The sequence below is a fragment of the Taeniopygia guttata genome, chromosome 4 (assembly GCF_048771995.1).
Source record: "Taeniopygia guttata chromosome 4, bTaeGut7.mat, whole genome shotgun sequence".
Classification (NCBI taxonomy): domain Eukaryota; kingdom Metazoa; phylum Chordata; class Aves; order Passeriformes; family Estrildidae; genus Taeniopygia; species Taeniopygia guttata.
The window spans coordinates 32,584,551-32,598,898 of NC_133028.1; the positions used below are offsets into that span (position 1 = coordinate 32,584,551).

A 14,348-nucleotide genomic window follows, 5' to 3' on the forward strand; every position below is an offset into this window, starting at 1 on the left:
TTATCCTGCTCTGTTAAAACCACATGAGATTGATACTTTTCTGTATCTTCTGGCCTCTCTGCAGCTGAAAATTCTCCCAACAGCCAAAGCAGCCATCAAGAGAAAAGACTGCATGTTTTTTTTAATCAATTTTCATATCTTCTAATAGCTTTCCTGCCACAAGAGGGTAAGAAGGATCAGAAGCAGGCAAGATGTTAGTTTTCATCCCCAGTTATAAAGGAACTACACTTTTAAGTATTCATGTTTGTGTTTTTGCTGATCCTTCTACAGATGTCTGGACTATCATCAGAACAGAAAAGAAGGGTTAAAGAAAATTCTAGATTACAATTGTTGTAATATGGATTGGAAGCAAAATTCTTTTTTATTTCAAAACCCATACACGTTGCATAGCATTGCATTCCTTTAATGTGAAGACACTAATATTAAAAAAGAAATATGACATGGTTACTTTAATTATGTAGAACTGTAATTGGCATTTATTGCGTCGGGCTTCAGAGGGATAGGAGCATGGGGTGGAAGCTGATTTTTTCATTAAATAGCTGCCCCAAGGCAGATACATTCTGAACAAAGCACCTTTTCATGAGATATACCTGTCCCATGGAGAGAACAACAAAGGGAATGAGGAAGGGGACATAGGAAGCCTGCACAAGGAGAGAATGATATGAAAAGAGTCCATTTAAAAAAGAGAAGAAGGGATAAAAGAGAAAGTAGTAACTAGGATGGAGTGGCATGGTATGGTCTAATAAAGGTTAAATAACTTAATAAGCAAAAAGATGCTTTCAAAGAAGGGCAAAAAGAGGGAAAGGAGGAAATTAAAAGAGCATACTTAAAGGATAAGAAGGATTAAAACTAAGAAAGAACAAGAGGGAAAAACCCAATACCCAACCTCTGCAAATAATGAAAAGGCAAAAAAAAAATCACATCCATGCATACAGATCACTTCAGGGAGTTAAACGCTCGTGCCTGTTTGCATCTGTTTAATTGTAGATTTGATTATATGCCATTCCTCAGCAATTTTGACTACTTAAGGGGCATTAAACAGATGAGTCATGAAGGATGAAGTTAAGGACAGAAGAGTCCAGGACAATCTCTGCTTTCTCATCTACACTAATTTCTTTCCTGTTTTGCTTCAAGATGGCCACCAGCAGTTTGGGTCTGAAAGAGCCTGAAAAGAATGTCTCCTTGCCTTTGTTTTCCTAAGATGATGCATGGTATTAGAAAAAAATGTCCCCTAATCAGTTGCATATGCTTCTAGTGGAATGGGGGTGTCATGCCTGCTCCTCAGTAAGCCATCTGAACAATGTCAGAAATTGATACGGGGTGCAGATGAGCAGTCTCCATTATTTGCACATTTAGTTTTCCACTGATATTCCACAGCAGCAATGGAAATCTTTGTTCCTACTGGGGCAAACAACAAATACATGGAGAAAAAGGGATCTAGTTTTCTGGTGTATTCTGTGGATTCAAATCAGAGGCTTTGCTGCATCACCACTTGGCTTTGCTCGTATTTCACGGTCACTATTAACAGTCATCTATGGCAAGGGGCAGTGCCCTTCCCTTCCGAGTTTCAGACAGTGTAGTGGAAACAGCACACCATTTTAGGACTGTTAACCCTCAAAGCAACAGAGCTTTGCACTTGGAGGCAGAAATCATGGCAAAGGAGTTGTCTGGTACTTACATCAGCAGAGAGCATGTTTTTGAGTGGTAGAATAGTGCATCTGCAACTACTTTTTTCCTTTACTACTCAACATCTCCAAAAGAATCAAACAGCACTAGAGCAGCCATGAAAGAGCACTACATCTAGAGGTTCCTGTACTTCATACCTCTCAAGAGGTTTTCCCAAAGGCTGTCTGCAAATGCCACTGAATTGTTCAAGTCTTTGTAACCACAGGAATATGCTTGTCACATTTCTTTAAATACATTTTCAGCTCTGTTGTAATCATGGGAGTGCAGTAACAGGAAATGGAAACATAAGCATATATTAACTACAACTTAATTCTGTGAGGATATAAGACATTATTTGCACTTGTGCAAGTTGAGAACCACTAATTATAATCACTAAGATGAAAGTTAGTGCATTGTTTATAGACTATTTAGTATTCACATTTGATTATTTCAGGATTAGTGTTAGAAAAATTATATACTACTAACCATACACAACCTCCTCTTGAACAATCTTTTAATCATTCTCTGGATTTTCTTTCTGCCTTCAAATTTCTTGAACTTCTTGTAGAAGTATTCTCTCCAACACTCAAAAATATATAAATACATAGTAGTTTAAGATTCCAGGTGCAAAGTTTATAGCCACTCTCTGTTCCTAAGATATGACAGAACAGATTAAATCTGGGGCAGCACACCATACAAAAACACCAACATTGCTAAAGCATGAAGGATATGAAAGCTAACTCAACTTCCCTAACACAGAACTGGTACTACAGGGTACTTATTTTTAGACATAGGTGGTTTAAATGCTTAAGTATAAACATTTTATTCTTTACTAGCTTGATTTTTAACTCTCTCTCAAGGAATTTTATATAGACAGAGGGGTAAAAAAAATCTGGTCTGTTGGGGCCATGATCATAGAAAGTTATTATATGACAATGAAGCAAAGCTGCACCCAGAGCTTAAGACTTTTTCAAAAGAACTTCTAGATAAATTTATTTAACAGAAATGTTGATCTGAGTATTACTAATGGTAAAGCAATTAGATGAATCTGGGCAGGCTGTACTGTTTTACTTGACTGTTTAACAACAAATTTACTGTTTAACTTGATTGTTATTCTGCTGGTTTTTCTCTTAAAAAACCCAGCAATTTTAAATGTCTAGCTAACAGTATAAATCTCTGTAATAGGGCAAGGAAGTATTTTCCTTTCAGGCTCAAAACAATGCAAGTATACTGTCTGATTTCTCCACCCTGCCTAGGAATGTCCCTCAGGGCCTCCAGTCCAGAAGGCCTGCAAAGCAGTTAATTCTGGAGGGCTTTCTAGAAGCTAGAAAGGAGTTTTAAAAATATCTAACCCATCCTCCATCTCTACCTTCCTGTTTACTGGCTTAGGTACACAAGTAGCCAGAATTCACTACAATTAGGAGAGACATCAAAGACTTTTAAATGGGAGACTAGATTAAAATAAGAAATAATTCAACTTGAGCAAGGAAGAGATCCATAAATGATGCTGTGGTATATTCTGATACCAATTACTTTGAGTTATTCATACAAAACTATAAACAAACAGAAAAATATTCCATATCACACACCACTGATTAAAGGCCTTGAGGAAATAGATCAACAAGGACATCTGAAGAAAAATACTGCAGTGAATTTTGAAATTTTGAGAACCATACATTACAAGGTGTAAGTAACAACTTTATACTGTATTGCTTGAAAAATGCACAAAAAAGGCCTATTATTTTTGAATTATCCAGGCATATATGCCACAAATGCTGCATATATGAAGACACATTAAGATCTAAAGTACTTGGAAATTGAAAATTATAAGGTATCAATTATTGTTTCTATTGGTGGATACCTTTTTTTTCTGAGCATTGCTATATATTCTGATGTCAACAAGATTAAAACAGTGAAGTGCTTCTTTCTAATTTTTTAGTACCAATAAAAATAAACAGATATGTGGACATGTATCAGACACAACAAACAACTTATTTACTAATACACTGCTGCTTTAAGAAGCTGTAACTTAGATTTTCCATTTCTTTAATCCCCATATAGAGGGCCTGCTGGCAAATCAGCAGCATGTCGGAAAGGGGCGAAGAACATGAAGATATATAAGTGCGAATTTCATGAAGTCGGTCGCTCCCTCTATGTTATATGTTTTTGGCCAATAAAACAATGTAAGTAGTTAGCTCCCAAAACCCCATGTTGTGCATCTCACCCCAGTAGCAATTACGGGAAGAGTCCAGCTGTAAAAACCCGATGGAGACGCTGTGCAGATTCAAAGAATCAAAAGCGCAATTCATTAGAAGTGCTTCACTTGTTTTCTGAAGCCATTTAGAAGCTGGTGTACACAGAGATGGGGGTGCAAGGTCACCCCTATCCTCGCCTTTTCACCACTGCGCAGTACTGCAGAAAGTAACCCAGAGATTCAAGAAATATCACAGACAGTATTTTAAAGCTTTCCTGAGCACAATGTAGGATGCTGCTGGGAGAATGAAGGAAGCATTCAACAAAAAAACGCTTGTGGCTTCTTTGCATTTAAGAATGAACAGAAAAACAAGCCCCCTCAAACCAACTGCTAGCAACAAAGCCAAGGGAAAACTTTACTCTTCCTTGAACTGAATTCTTTTCTGAATGAACTAAAAGACACAACCTGATATTTTGTACGCAGTGATAAGTCAGCCTCCTGTATACTCATATATAACATGCTTATTACAAATAAATTCCATTGTATGTTGTTTGAATAGCTACTGCAGCGTTAAATTGATGATTCAAGAAATGCATACAAAGTAATATTTAAGAGACCATTTCATCTGGAGTCTCTAGGTTATGGCAATAATGGGATAAGTTTACTGCTGATTACTACAAAATAGAGTACTTTTCAACACAAAGATGAGTTGGATTGAATGGCAAAACTTACAGTAACTGACTTCCTTTTATTTTGCGAGTATTCTGTGATTACAGTATTTCCAAATTGAGGACTTTGTTTTGTTTGGTTTTTTAATGACAACAAAGTATCCTGTTACATAAACAGAACTGTTCTTTGACATTGCATCTTGCTGCTCACTGTTATGGGATTTATCTTCAAGAGAAGAATAGCAATAAAGAGGCAAATTAATTCTGTTTTCTGTAAGTGTAGCAGGGATAGTAGTGCAAACATACAGAATTCCCACAGAGAGAATATTTTTAGTCTTTTGTAATAAATGATCAGCAACTTAGCAGATAGAAACATCCTTACTTTTTTCTTTCCCCTCCCTCCTGGCTCACAAAACGTATCTCATACCTATGTATTCTAACGATTAAAATAATTCTACCAATTACTTTGCTGCATTCCAGTACGCATAGTCAAGTATGTAATGCAATAAACTATGCCTGAATGGTCTGTTTACCCCAAAGCAAGTTACAAGGAAAACTCTTTTGCCTTAAAGGACTTGTCTCTTTGGAGCGTGCAGGCTGGCAAAAATCCAAGGGAAGCTGGTGCTTAAGCAACCAAGACTGAGCAGTGCCTGTGTGCTCCGCAATCTCAGCCAACCGCAGTAAATGTTATTGGAGTTTTTGTGCTGTAAAATTGCTGCTTTCATGCCCACTGCATCTGACAATAGGAATCCTTGGCCTTGCATGAGAAAGGAAGGCTGATGTGCCTTCTAGTCAGATCTCTGCATCCTTAAAAAGCAGGGTTACTACTCCTGTGTACTTCTAATGGGTTAGTGACAAATAAATTCATGTCAATGCTACGTCAGACGCAGAAAGATACTAAATGGAAAAATTGCTTGTATATGAGAGAGAAGAGGAGAAAACTCATGTTTCAAGCACAGTCCTTAGGCTATTAAAACTATTGATAATATTTAAAAATATAAAGGATGTTAAAGGTGACAAATGTTTAGCTTTTCACTTTTCAAAAAAATTTTGAGATAAGCTGTTTTCACAATCATCCAATGCACATTTTTTTTTGCTTAGTGACTCAAACACAAAATCCTTAGCATTCCTCCTATGAAAGACCACAAGAAGAATCTGCCAGCTGAATTTCTGAGAGCCCTGTTTACTTTCAGCAAGCAGCATGTTTAAAGCACTGAAACATGATCCTCCAACTTACATCTACTGAGAACATCTACTGAGAACAGAGTTCAAATGAAAACCAAAAGGCAATGATAAGACAAATCAGAATTTTAAAAGATTTTTGTCAAATGATCTGGGGTTTTTTTTTGCTACAGGAACTTTTCAACACTATAGAATAAAACGTATATTGCAGTTGCATCACAGTGACCAGATTTCTGTATTAACCTCCACTAGTAACTTCCATTTAACCCAACAGCAATTCCTCAGAAGCACAGAATCAGGCCATAGTAATCATTGGAACTAGGTATCAAAACCAAATTATTTAAAACTCACAATCTCCAACTCATTCTATGTTTCTAGAAGAACTTTTGCATTCACAAATCCATCAAGGATTGGTGAGCATTAGAGCTCATAAGAAGGGCTTGCAAAACTGTAAATTCAGACTGTTGCCACCAAGTGATGAACACATGGAAACATGTGTAAGATCTTGAGTCCTCCCTTTCTAAAAATGGCTTTTTAAAAAAGATTTTGCATTGCATTACAGAGTTAAAAATACTAGACCTTTCCCCAAAATAAAATAATAAAAAAATCAAAATAAGAGTTTAATGTGATGATGTGACAATTGCATCTGCTCCTGATGTCATACAAGTTATTTGCTGTGCACTCACAAAACATTTGTTCCTCTGGAAGTCAGCATAAGCAGTACCTGGGTGAAGTCCTCAGATTTGTAACTTATAATGCAAATAAACCCCCTATGTGACTGTTTCCTTGTCCTTTTGCCTTCCGTATTACAGATGAATTTCTACCATAAATTTCTTACAGCTTACTCTCTGCATAAGAGCAGTACATTCTTGTTCCTGATTGCAACTTCAGGATTCTTCCCTTAAACTGTGACAGAATTTAAATTCAAGCTCCTTATCGTGCAATTAGGAATGTCTGTTCTGTAATCAATCAGTCAAAGGAAACTATGTGTGTGCAAGCACTGGCAAGAGGAAAAGATGCATTTTTGACTCTTATGTTCATCTATCGCGCCAGGTACACGTTAGTTCACTTCAAGTGAGCTGACATTTGGGTGCAGCATTCTTCCTTCAGTAAAACGATATTCTGCTTTTATGTTTCACTGTATTTCAGAATGAATTTATCTTCACAGATTTTCTTAAACTGCCTGATTTTCTGTAATATGATTTTTGATGGGGAAGAAGGAGTGGAGAAAATGTCTCCACATCGGATCATATCCGCACTACGATACACAGTTGGCAGGTTGTCCCATCTGGCATGCATTCGAGTATAAGATGGATAATTTGTCACTCTGAATCCTTTGATTCGTGAAAAGGCCAAAATCATCTCTGGAAAGATATTTTGCAGCTAATGATACAGGAGGTGTGGGGGAGACTGTTCTTTGAAGGCTACAAAGGCCACAATCTGAGGAGAAATAATTGGGTCTTGGCTCTTCTATTAATTAACATAGTACGAGATTGAAAACTACAAAAATCTCTTAGGAGCAAAACATGACTTAAAACAATCAGATATGAGAAGTAATTGCCTACCACTTTGCAAAATTTGATTTTGGAAGGGTGAGGGTGAGATTGGGGAACTGTAATTTGCTCTTGGCAAACAGACTGAATGCTTAATTAAAATGAACAAATGTACATTTTTGTACATTAAGGGAACAATGTTGACAGAATTTTGGCTTAAAAACCAATGAAAGAGGATAAAAAGATGGATTCATGAAATTGAAATCAAATATCACAAAAAGATAAAAAATAAACTGACTAGCATTCAAGACACAATTTTCAAGTTTTTAAGGCAGCTACATTTGCCCCAAGCTAAATCTGTTGATCTGTAGTTCCTGAAAGATATTTGCCTTCCTGCAATATCTGACTTTGGACCATAAAAGATTTACGTGCTTCTGTAACTACCAAGGAAGGCTGCAAACACTGCGACACACTGGCTGAAACAAAACTGTCTCTGGCCTCCGAAAAAAAAGTCAGCATGTATTTTTATAACATGAACTTATTTTGTATTTACAGAAAGCTTGTCAAGTACCTCTATTCAGCATCATGGGCATTGTGAATTTATGGGTATCAAGCATTTTTGCTTACAAAATATTTACATGAGTATGTGCATGCCCAGAAGACATTGGCAGTTTTCACTGAGAACTGGGAATCTTATTTTGCAATGTTGCAGGATATAGAACGGTCCAGCATGTTTTGCAAATGATTTATTGTGGAAGGTCTGGGTCTGGACAATTTCAGAGTGAGGTGTGGGCTACAGGACAAATCATTTTCTGTTACATTTAAACAGGCAATGCATTTCAACATGCAGGCTGCCAACATAACAGGAGTAGCCATAGCTTAGTAAGAAAATCTGTCATGAACTCCAAACTCACATATACCTGATTTGAAATGCACACAAGTATCACTAGAAAAACTCCAGGAGGTTACCTCAGTCCACCTTCTCCTAATTGAATGTAGGTTTTGTTCTCAGAAGTAAGAGTTACATTTTTATTTGTTTTAATATCATGTTGGAAAGTGACAGAGCTTCTGTCACTTCCTTGGGACAGACCTTCATATCTTAATGTAGTTTACTGTTAAACAGTTTTTTCCTAACCATGTGCCTAATCTTTCCTTGCCTCATTTTCATCATATTACTTTTAATTGTATCCCCACACCACATGCAACGTTCCATTCTATCTTTGGTTATTAGGTTCTCTTTACCAGCAATTAATTATTGCTTAGGCCACGTATTGAGCCAAGGTTTAATCTCTTACCTACTCCCATGTAGTAATATTTCCAACCTCATAATTGTTTCCATACACATGTATCTGAACAGTAAAATAAAGAGCAATAAGAGAATTTGACAGGAACTTTGAAGAAGCAAGATGTCTGAATTCCAAACTGATATTCCATTGATGCTATGTCTAGGAATCCCTCTTTGCTGATATATTTGTATATGCAGTTCCAACTGTATTCATGAGTCAGACCATGCTGCAGATTAATGCCTAATTAAAGCTCTCTATGACAATTTCTCCTTAGATTTTTCCTGAATACACTGCACTTTAGACCAGCTTGTATTTTTCAGTCCTAATTTCATTTTATTAGTTTTTGGCTATACAATTAATGATCTTTCCTTGCCCTCTTCTATTAACATTTTGTCTCTAGTTGGCACTCAGAACACTTGCTATTTAGTACCATTGGGAAATTTTTAGTGCCATTTTTACTATGTCATCCATATAAATAATGGGGATGTTAAATAAATCCAAGATTATAGGATATCCCCATGATGTTCTTCAATACAACTCCTCCTAGTTTGAACCATTAATCCTAATTTATTATCACAGAATATTTCAATCCAAACAGGTCCGACTTAATTTTTAAAGTAACAAGTGTCAGACCTGAGGACAAATTGTGTGCACTGATACAACAATGACAAAATTTAATTTATCATGAATTATGAGATAAGAGATAAAAATCTCATTAAACAATGTGTAAGACAACAACAAAAACAAGGCATGTGGATACCCTCAGAGAGTCCACATGACTGACAGTTCTGAGAATGATGAAAAGGAAACAAAGTAAATATATATACTTCACTGAACAAAACCTGAAGAGCTTTAAAGCATTTAATCTCATTACCTCAAGTCTGTTTCCCTGTGTCCTAGAACACTCCCACACCCCCTTCCCTCTCCTTTTATTCCCCAATAACCTAAACTACTAAAATGCAGTTCATTAGAGCATGGTGCTAACAACATCAACGTTGTGGGTTCAATCCGTGTGTGGCCATCCACTTAAAAGTTGTCCTCAATGATTCTTGTGGGTCTCTTCCTACTAAGAATATTCTAGGATATCAAAAGAACTCCTTCTGTGAAATTACATGGCAGATGACAGCCTAGCTGCCAAGTTCTAGCTCAACAGCACGTGCAACTTCCTTTGTGGAGTAACTATGGCAAAGCAGAGATGGAGTAAGGACAGGGAAGTGTTTAGTAGGCACTAAAGCAGGCCTACCAGAAAGCCACACAAGGTACTTCCACATTGGCTACGACTTAATTTGCCATGGGCCTTTTCAATATTCAAAAGTTATTTCCAACCTTCTCACAATCCAGTTGTGTATGAAGGGAAAAATCCCATTTTCCTCTTCCCACCCTGATAGGAGCTGCAAGAGAAGAAGAGATGCCTTAAAAGTCACTAGCATCTTCCACTACCTTATAGCACAAATCCCTGTGTGCACTTCCAATCACACTTCCATTTCATTTTGCTCTTGGTGGCAAGAAAAAGGTGGAAGTGAGGCAGATTGTTAAATTATGCTGGTTATATATGAATTGTGGTATCTCTGCAGAAAACATAAGAGATGAAGGGAAAATCTGAAGAGTTTAGCCCCTAACAAACTCCTAATAAAATTCACATCTATCCTCTGTACATGTGTTACATCTGGTCTTTACTAGTGCCAGCCTTGAGCATTGGGCACCTATTCCCTCAGGTACCTGTACAAAAGCAAAAGGTTCTGACCTTGGCTTCTTGACATTGTGGGATAATAAAAACAGTAATTTTGGTATGGCAGATATACTTTGGTATAAGCTCTTCCATCATGTTCTAATGAATCATCATGAACTAAAGTCCTTAATTTACAGGAGAATTATGCCACAGCCCATTTGGTGTCTGTAGAGTGAGATGTCCTACAATGAGACCTCCGAATGCAGAGTTCAGATACCTTTTCATTCAACCAGCTTTATTACATTATTTTTTCTCTTTCACAAGTTTAAATTCAGAGTTGTGCTCTAGATTTCCAAATTTGTAGGAAAGCTTAGCCATTCTGAACTGAAAAGCCCATCAATCTGCAATTCCCATGTGGCTGGAGCAAAATCTTGTTTATTGTGCATTACCTGGCAGATCCTTGATCAAGGACAACAGAAAACCAGTTTATATTATATTGAATTTGTTTCAGATCTTCCCATTACATTAACTATCATCACAAATTGCTATTAAGAAACACAAGAACCTTGATGTTCAAATGCACTATACAATGCTGCTGTGAAATACATCCTTCTCTGTTTTGCATTTTCTGGTTCTCCCACAATACCTCAAATTTAGGGGTAAAAATTCTCAAATCTGAGTTCCTAATTTAGACTCTTCAATTTCATTGTCAGCAGTAAGCATTAAATATTAACTATACCTTGTCTTCATGCTCTCTGCTTAAACCAAGAATTTAGCACTTTATTTATCATTATATTAAATTCTGTGTTAAAAAGATAAGCTGCTACTAATTTCAATAAATTTCCCTCCAAATTTTGTCTAATCTATAACTTTTCATGGAAAAATATTAAGAAACTTATCAAAATGCCTAAATACAGATACTACATTACTTCTATTTTTTATAAGCAGACTTAAATGACATAATGAAACCCTCCAACTCAATCACATTCAAGAATTCTTTCCTCCCAGCTCCCAGTTCACTCTACTCTCCCTCTCACTTTAACAACTGTTTAATTTCCCTGCATATGTATTCAGATGTTCCTGTTTATTATAAACCATTTTGCTGTTCTTTCTAAAAACAATAAATGTTATAAATAAATTGTTCTGATAGCAGTAACAAACAGACTGACTGCTGGAACAGTTCATATACTGAGCTGCACCCTGAAGAGGAACAAGTAGAATCAATCAGAGATGCTATGTAAAAGAAGAGTTACAACTGATAGTCCCAAAATTTATCTCCTCCTGAATTTCATGACTTACTAACACACTGCTCTTAGAGAAACTAAATTATTCCTATTAAACTGTCCTCAACAGTCCTCACTTGATCTGAATTTTTCAAGCTATGAGTAATACCTCCATGTAGACCATAGCTTCTCATGGTAAGCATCTGGTAACTCATTTTACTAATTCTCTTTGCTCTTTAAGCTAATTCCAGAAAAGGAAGCTAATTCCCATCGGTTAACAAAACAAGCTAATCAAACCCAGCATCAGAGATTAATATAATTCTACACACATATTCAGATTGAGCCAATCAAATAAAATACACTGGTCAAATGAACTAATTCTAAAGGAAAACAATCAGATGTTTGAATAGACTAAGAAGATGTTAATTCAACTTGCTATTCAAATAAAGTCAATATAACTGAAAACAGTTCAATAATATAATTGGTTTTAGTCAGCACTTTTTTATCTCTAAATGCTTCAGCAGTGATCTCTCACCCTCTGCCAACAAAAACACTGGACAAAGTCACCTGGAATATGACACTGGATTTACTTTGAACCCATTAAGATAAGATAGCATTGAAAGCTTACATGAAGATGCAAAAGAAAAGACAACTGGTGAAAAAAAACCTCTTCTTTCTGTGAAAGTGCTACACATCCTGCATTACTTACCATTTTAGCTAAAGAAAATGCAGTAATCAAATAATAGCATGCTAAAGGCTACAGTTAAATGATATTGACTTGATAGGATAGAATTTGAGAGAGCCACATACTACAATGAAATGCTACACAACCATGCATATCATCAAGTAGAAGAAAGTTGTAGCTAACTTATTAAATTCTGCTTTTCCCTGTTTTACAAAGAACTTCTGTAAATACTTTTTCCCTACCAATAGCCCATCAGCATATGTTCTGAGAAACCAATCATTAGCAAAACAAGTAGATAATCCAAACAATAGTCATTTATGTGCTGAGAGAAAGGAATCTTTCTTCCAGTAACACAAACCCTCATTTTGCAGCTGACTCTGGAAATGGAAGTCCACTACCTGAAGAGCTATTATCTTCTCCTTAACCAGCAGAAAAGCAACAAGCCTGACTCAAATTATGGCAATCACCATACATACAGTATATGTGGTTAGCAAACTGAGGCACTTCTAAAATCAAGCCTAATCTTGTGGAGAGAAAGATCATCTGACAGCGGGAACTGCCAACACTTCTACCACACATACATGCTGAAGGAGTGAGTATCAGACATCAGCAGGTAGAGGATACAGGGGAGATCAGTGGGAAGAGAGAGGGAAAAGCAAAAAGAACACATACTTGCAGAATATGCTGTGTCTTCCTTCTGCTTAGCAAAAGTCTTACAAAGGACAACTGTCTCAACACAAACCTCCTGTCCTACTTGTAATCAAAACCACTCTGATGCTCTGCTAAAAGGCCGAGACTTGACTTGACACAGGATCAGATGAAAATAATTTAGCTTGTCTGGGATGAAACAGATTAAGGAACATTCCTGAAGGTTGGTAAACTCACTGGCAAGCAACTGCTCAAAATTTCAGAAGCAACAAAAAGACTAAAATCTAGAGCAATGATGAACATTTACTAGCTTCCTAAGAGATGCATGCAGATCCTCCCAACTATTCAAAATTTTTAGTCTTACTTTTGCATTTTTCATTTATAAAAGAAGGGCTGTAGGATACAGTAATCTAAACATATTGACTTATTGAACTAAATCCGGCTATCTTTTGGATAATGGACATATTTTCTAACAGATTTCATATTCCTAGAACTAAAAGAAAGATAGCATACCCTGATTATGACACTGCATGGCCATTTTCTGAATTCTTCACAGATTAAATACTGAGCAAGTTCAACACGCAAAAATAAAGTTATCATTAATTTTAAAGACCTTAATCCAATGTGTCAAATTCCCATACATGAGTGCTCTTAGCAGACGGGCCTTTTAGACACGACACCAAAACTCCACTCAAAGCTAAGAAGAGAAGCTCAAATTTAGTGTTATGCTTGACAAAATAAATCTGTCCAATCAGCTGATGTGCAATCTGCAGAAAAATATTTCTCCATACCCCCTCTAGTGGTTCATTTGTAGGTGAGATTTTAACAATCAAAAGACAGAAATAGTTCTTAGAATTTGAAGTGGCTTGTTCGAAGCTTTGCTGATCTACCCAAAAAGGGCTGTGAATGAAAAAAAAAAAAAAAATTCTTCCAGTCTGCCTATGCCTATATCAAGAAAATCTGTTCAGTCATGCAACAAAAATGGAAACCTGTGGCTAATATATTTTCTCATATCAAAAGAAAAAAAATAAAGAAAAAAAAGTGGTTTCTTTGGGCACAATGTTTAAGCAGGCACTGGTGTTTAAAGTATGTCACTCCTTTAGCTTACTGATACCAGTTGGAAAGAAGAGAAATGTGCAAACATATATCTCAGAAGCCACCACTGCCTCCTGTCATCCCACAGCTCTCTTTAGAGCTTTCTTCCACAGTCTTGAATGCCCTATCCAAAAATCCTCCTCTCCTTCCCTTAGGAAATCAAAGGAACGGCTGGAACCTGCTAAACTTGATGAGGTAGTAAAAGACAACTTTTACATTATTTGAAGCTAAATATCATGACAGTTTAACGAACTTGAGCATACCCTTTAAAAAGTACAACTAAAGGTTAGTCACTTGCTAAAAACTAGATTACATAATAAATCATTAATAGCTACTGCTTCACATAAGCATTGCCTGTTAAATGACTTAAATGATCTTTTCTATATTAGCAGTTATCTTCTACTCTTGCTTCTCTTACAGTAAAATAGAAACAATTTGTAGCATATATGGAAAAAATCAGTTTAAAATACAGAGTCATTTTGATATATTTAAGTTTTGTTAGACAATTTCTTAAGAAGATGGAAAACAAAAGGGTATTTA

General features: G+C 36.3%; 1 protein-coding gene across 51 annotated transcripts in view; it reads right to left on the reverse strand.

Moving 5' to 3' along the window:
• The window catches only part of TENM3 (teneurin transmembrane protein 3), a 1,292,556-nt gene that overhangs the window by 155,378 nt on the left and 1,122,830 nt on the right, over positions 1–14,348 (reverse strand).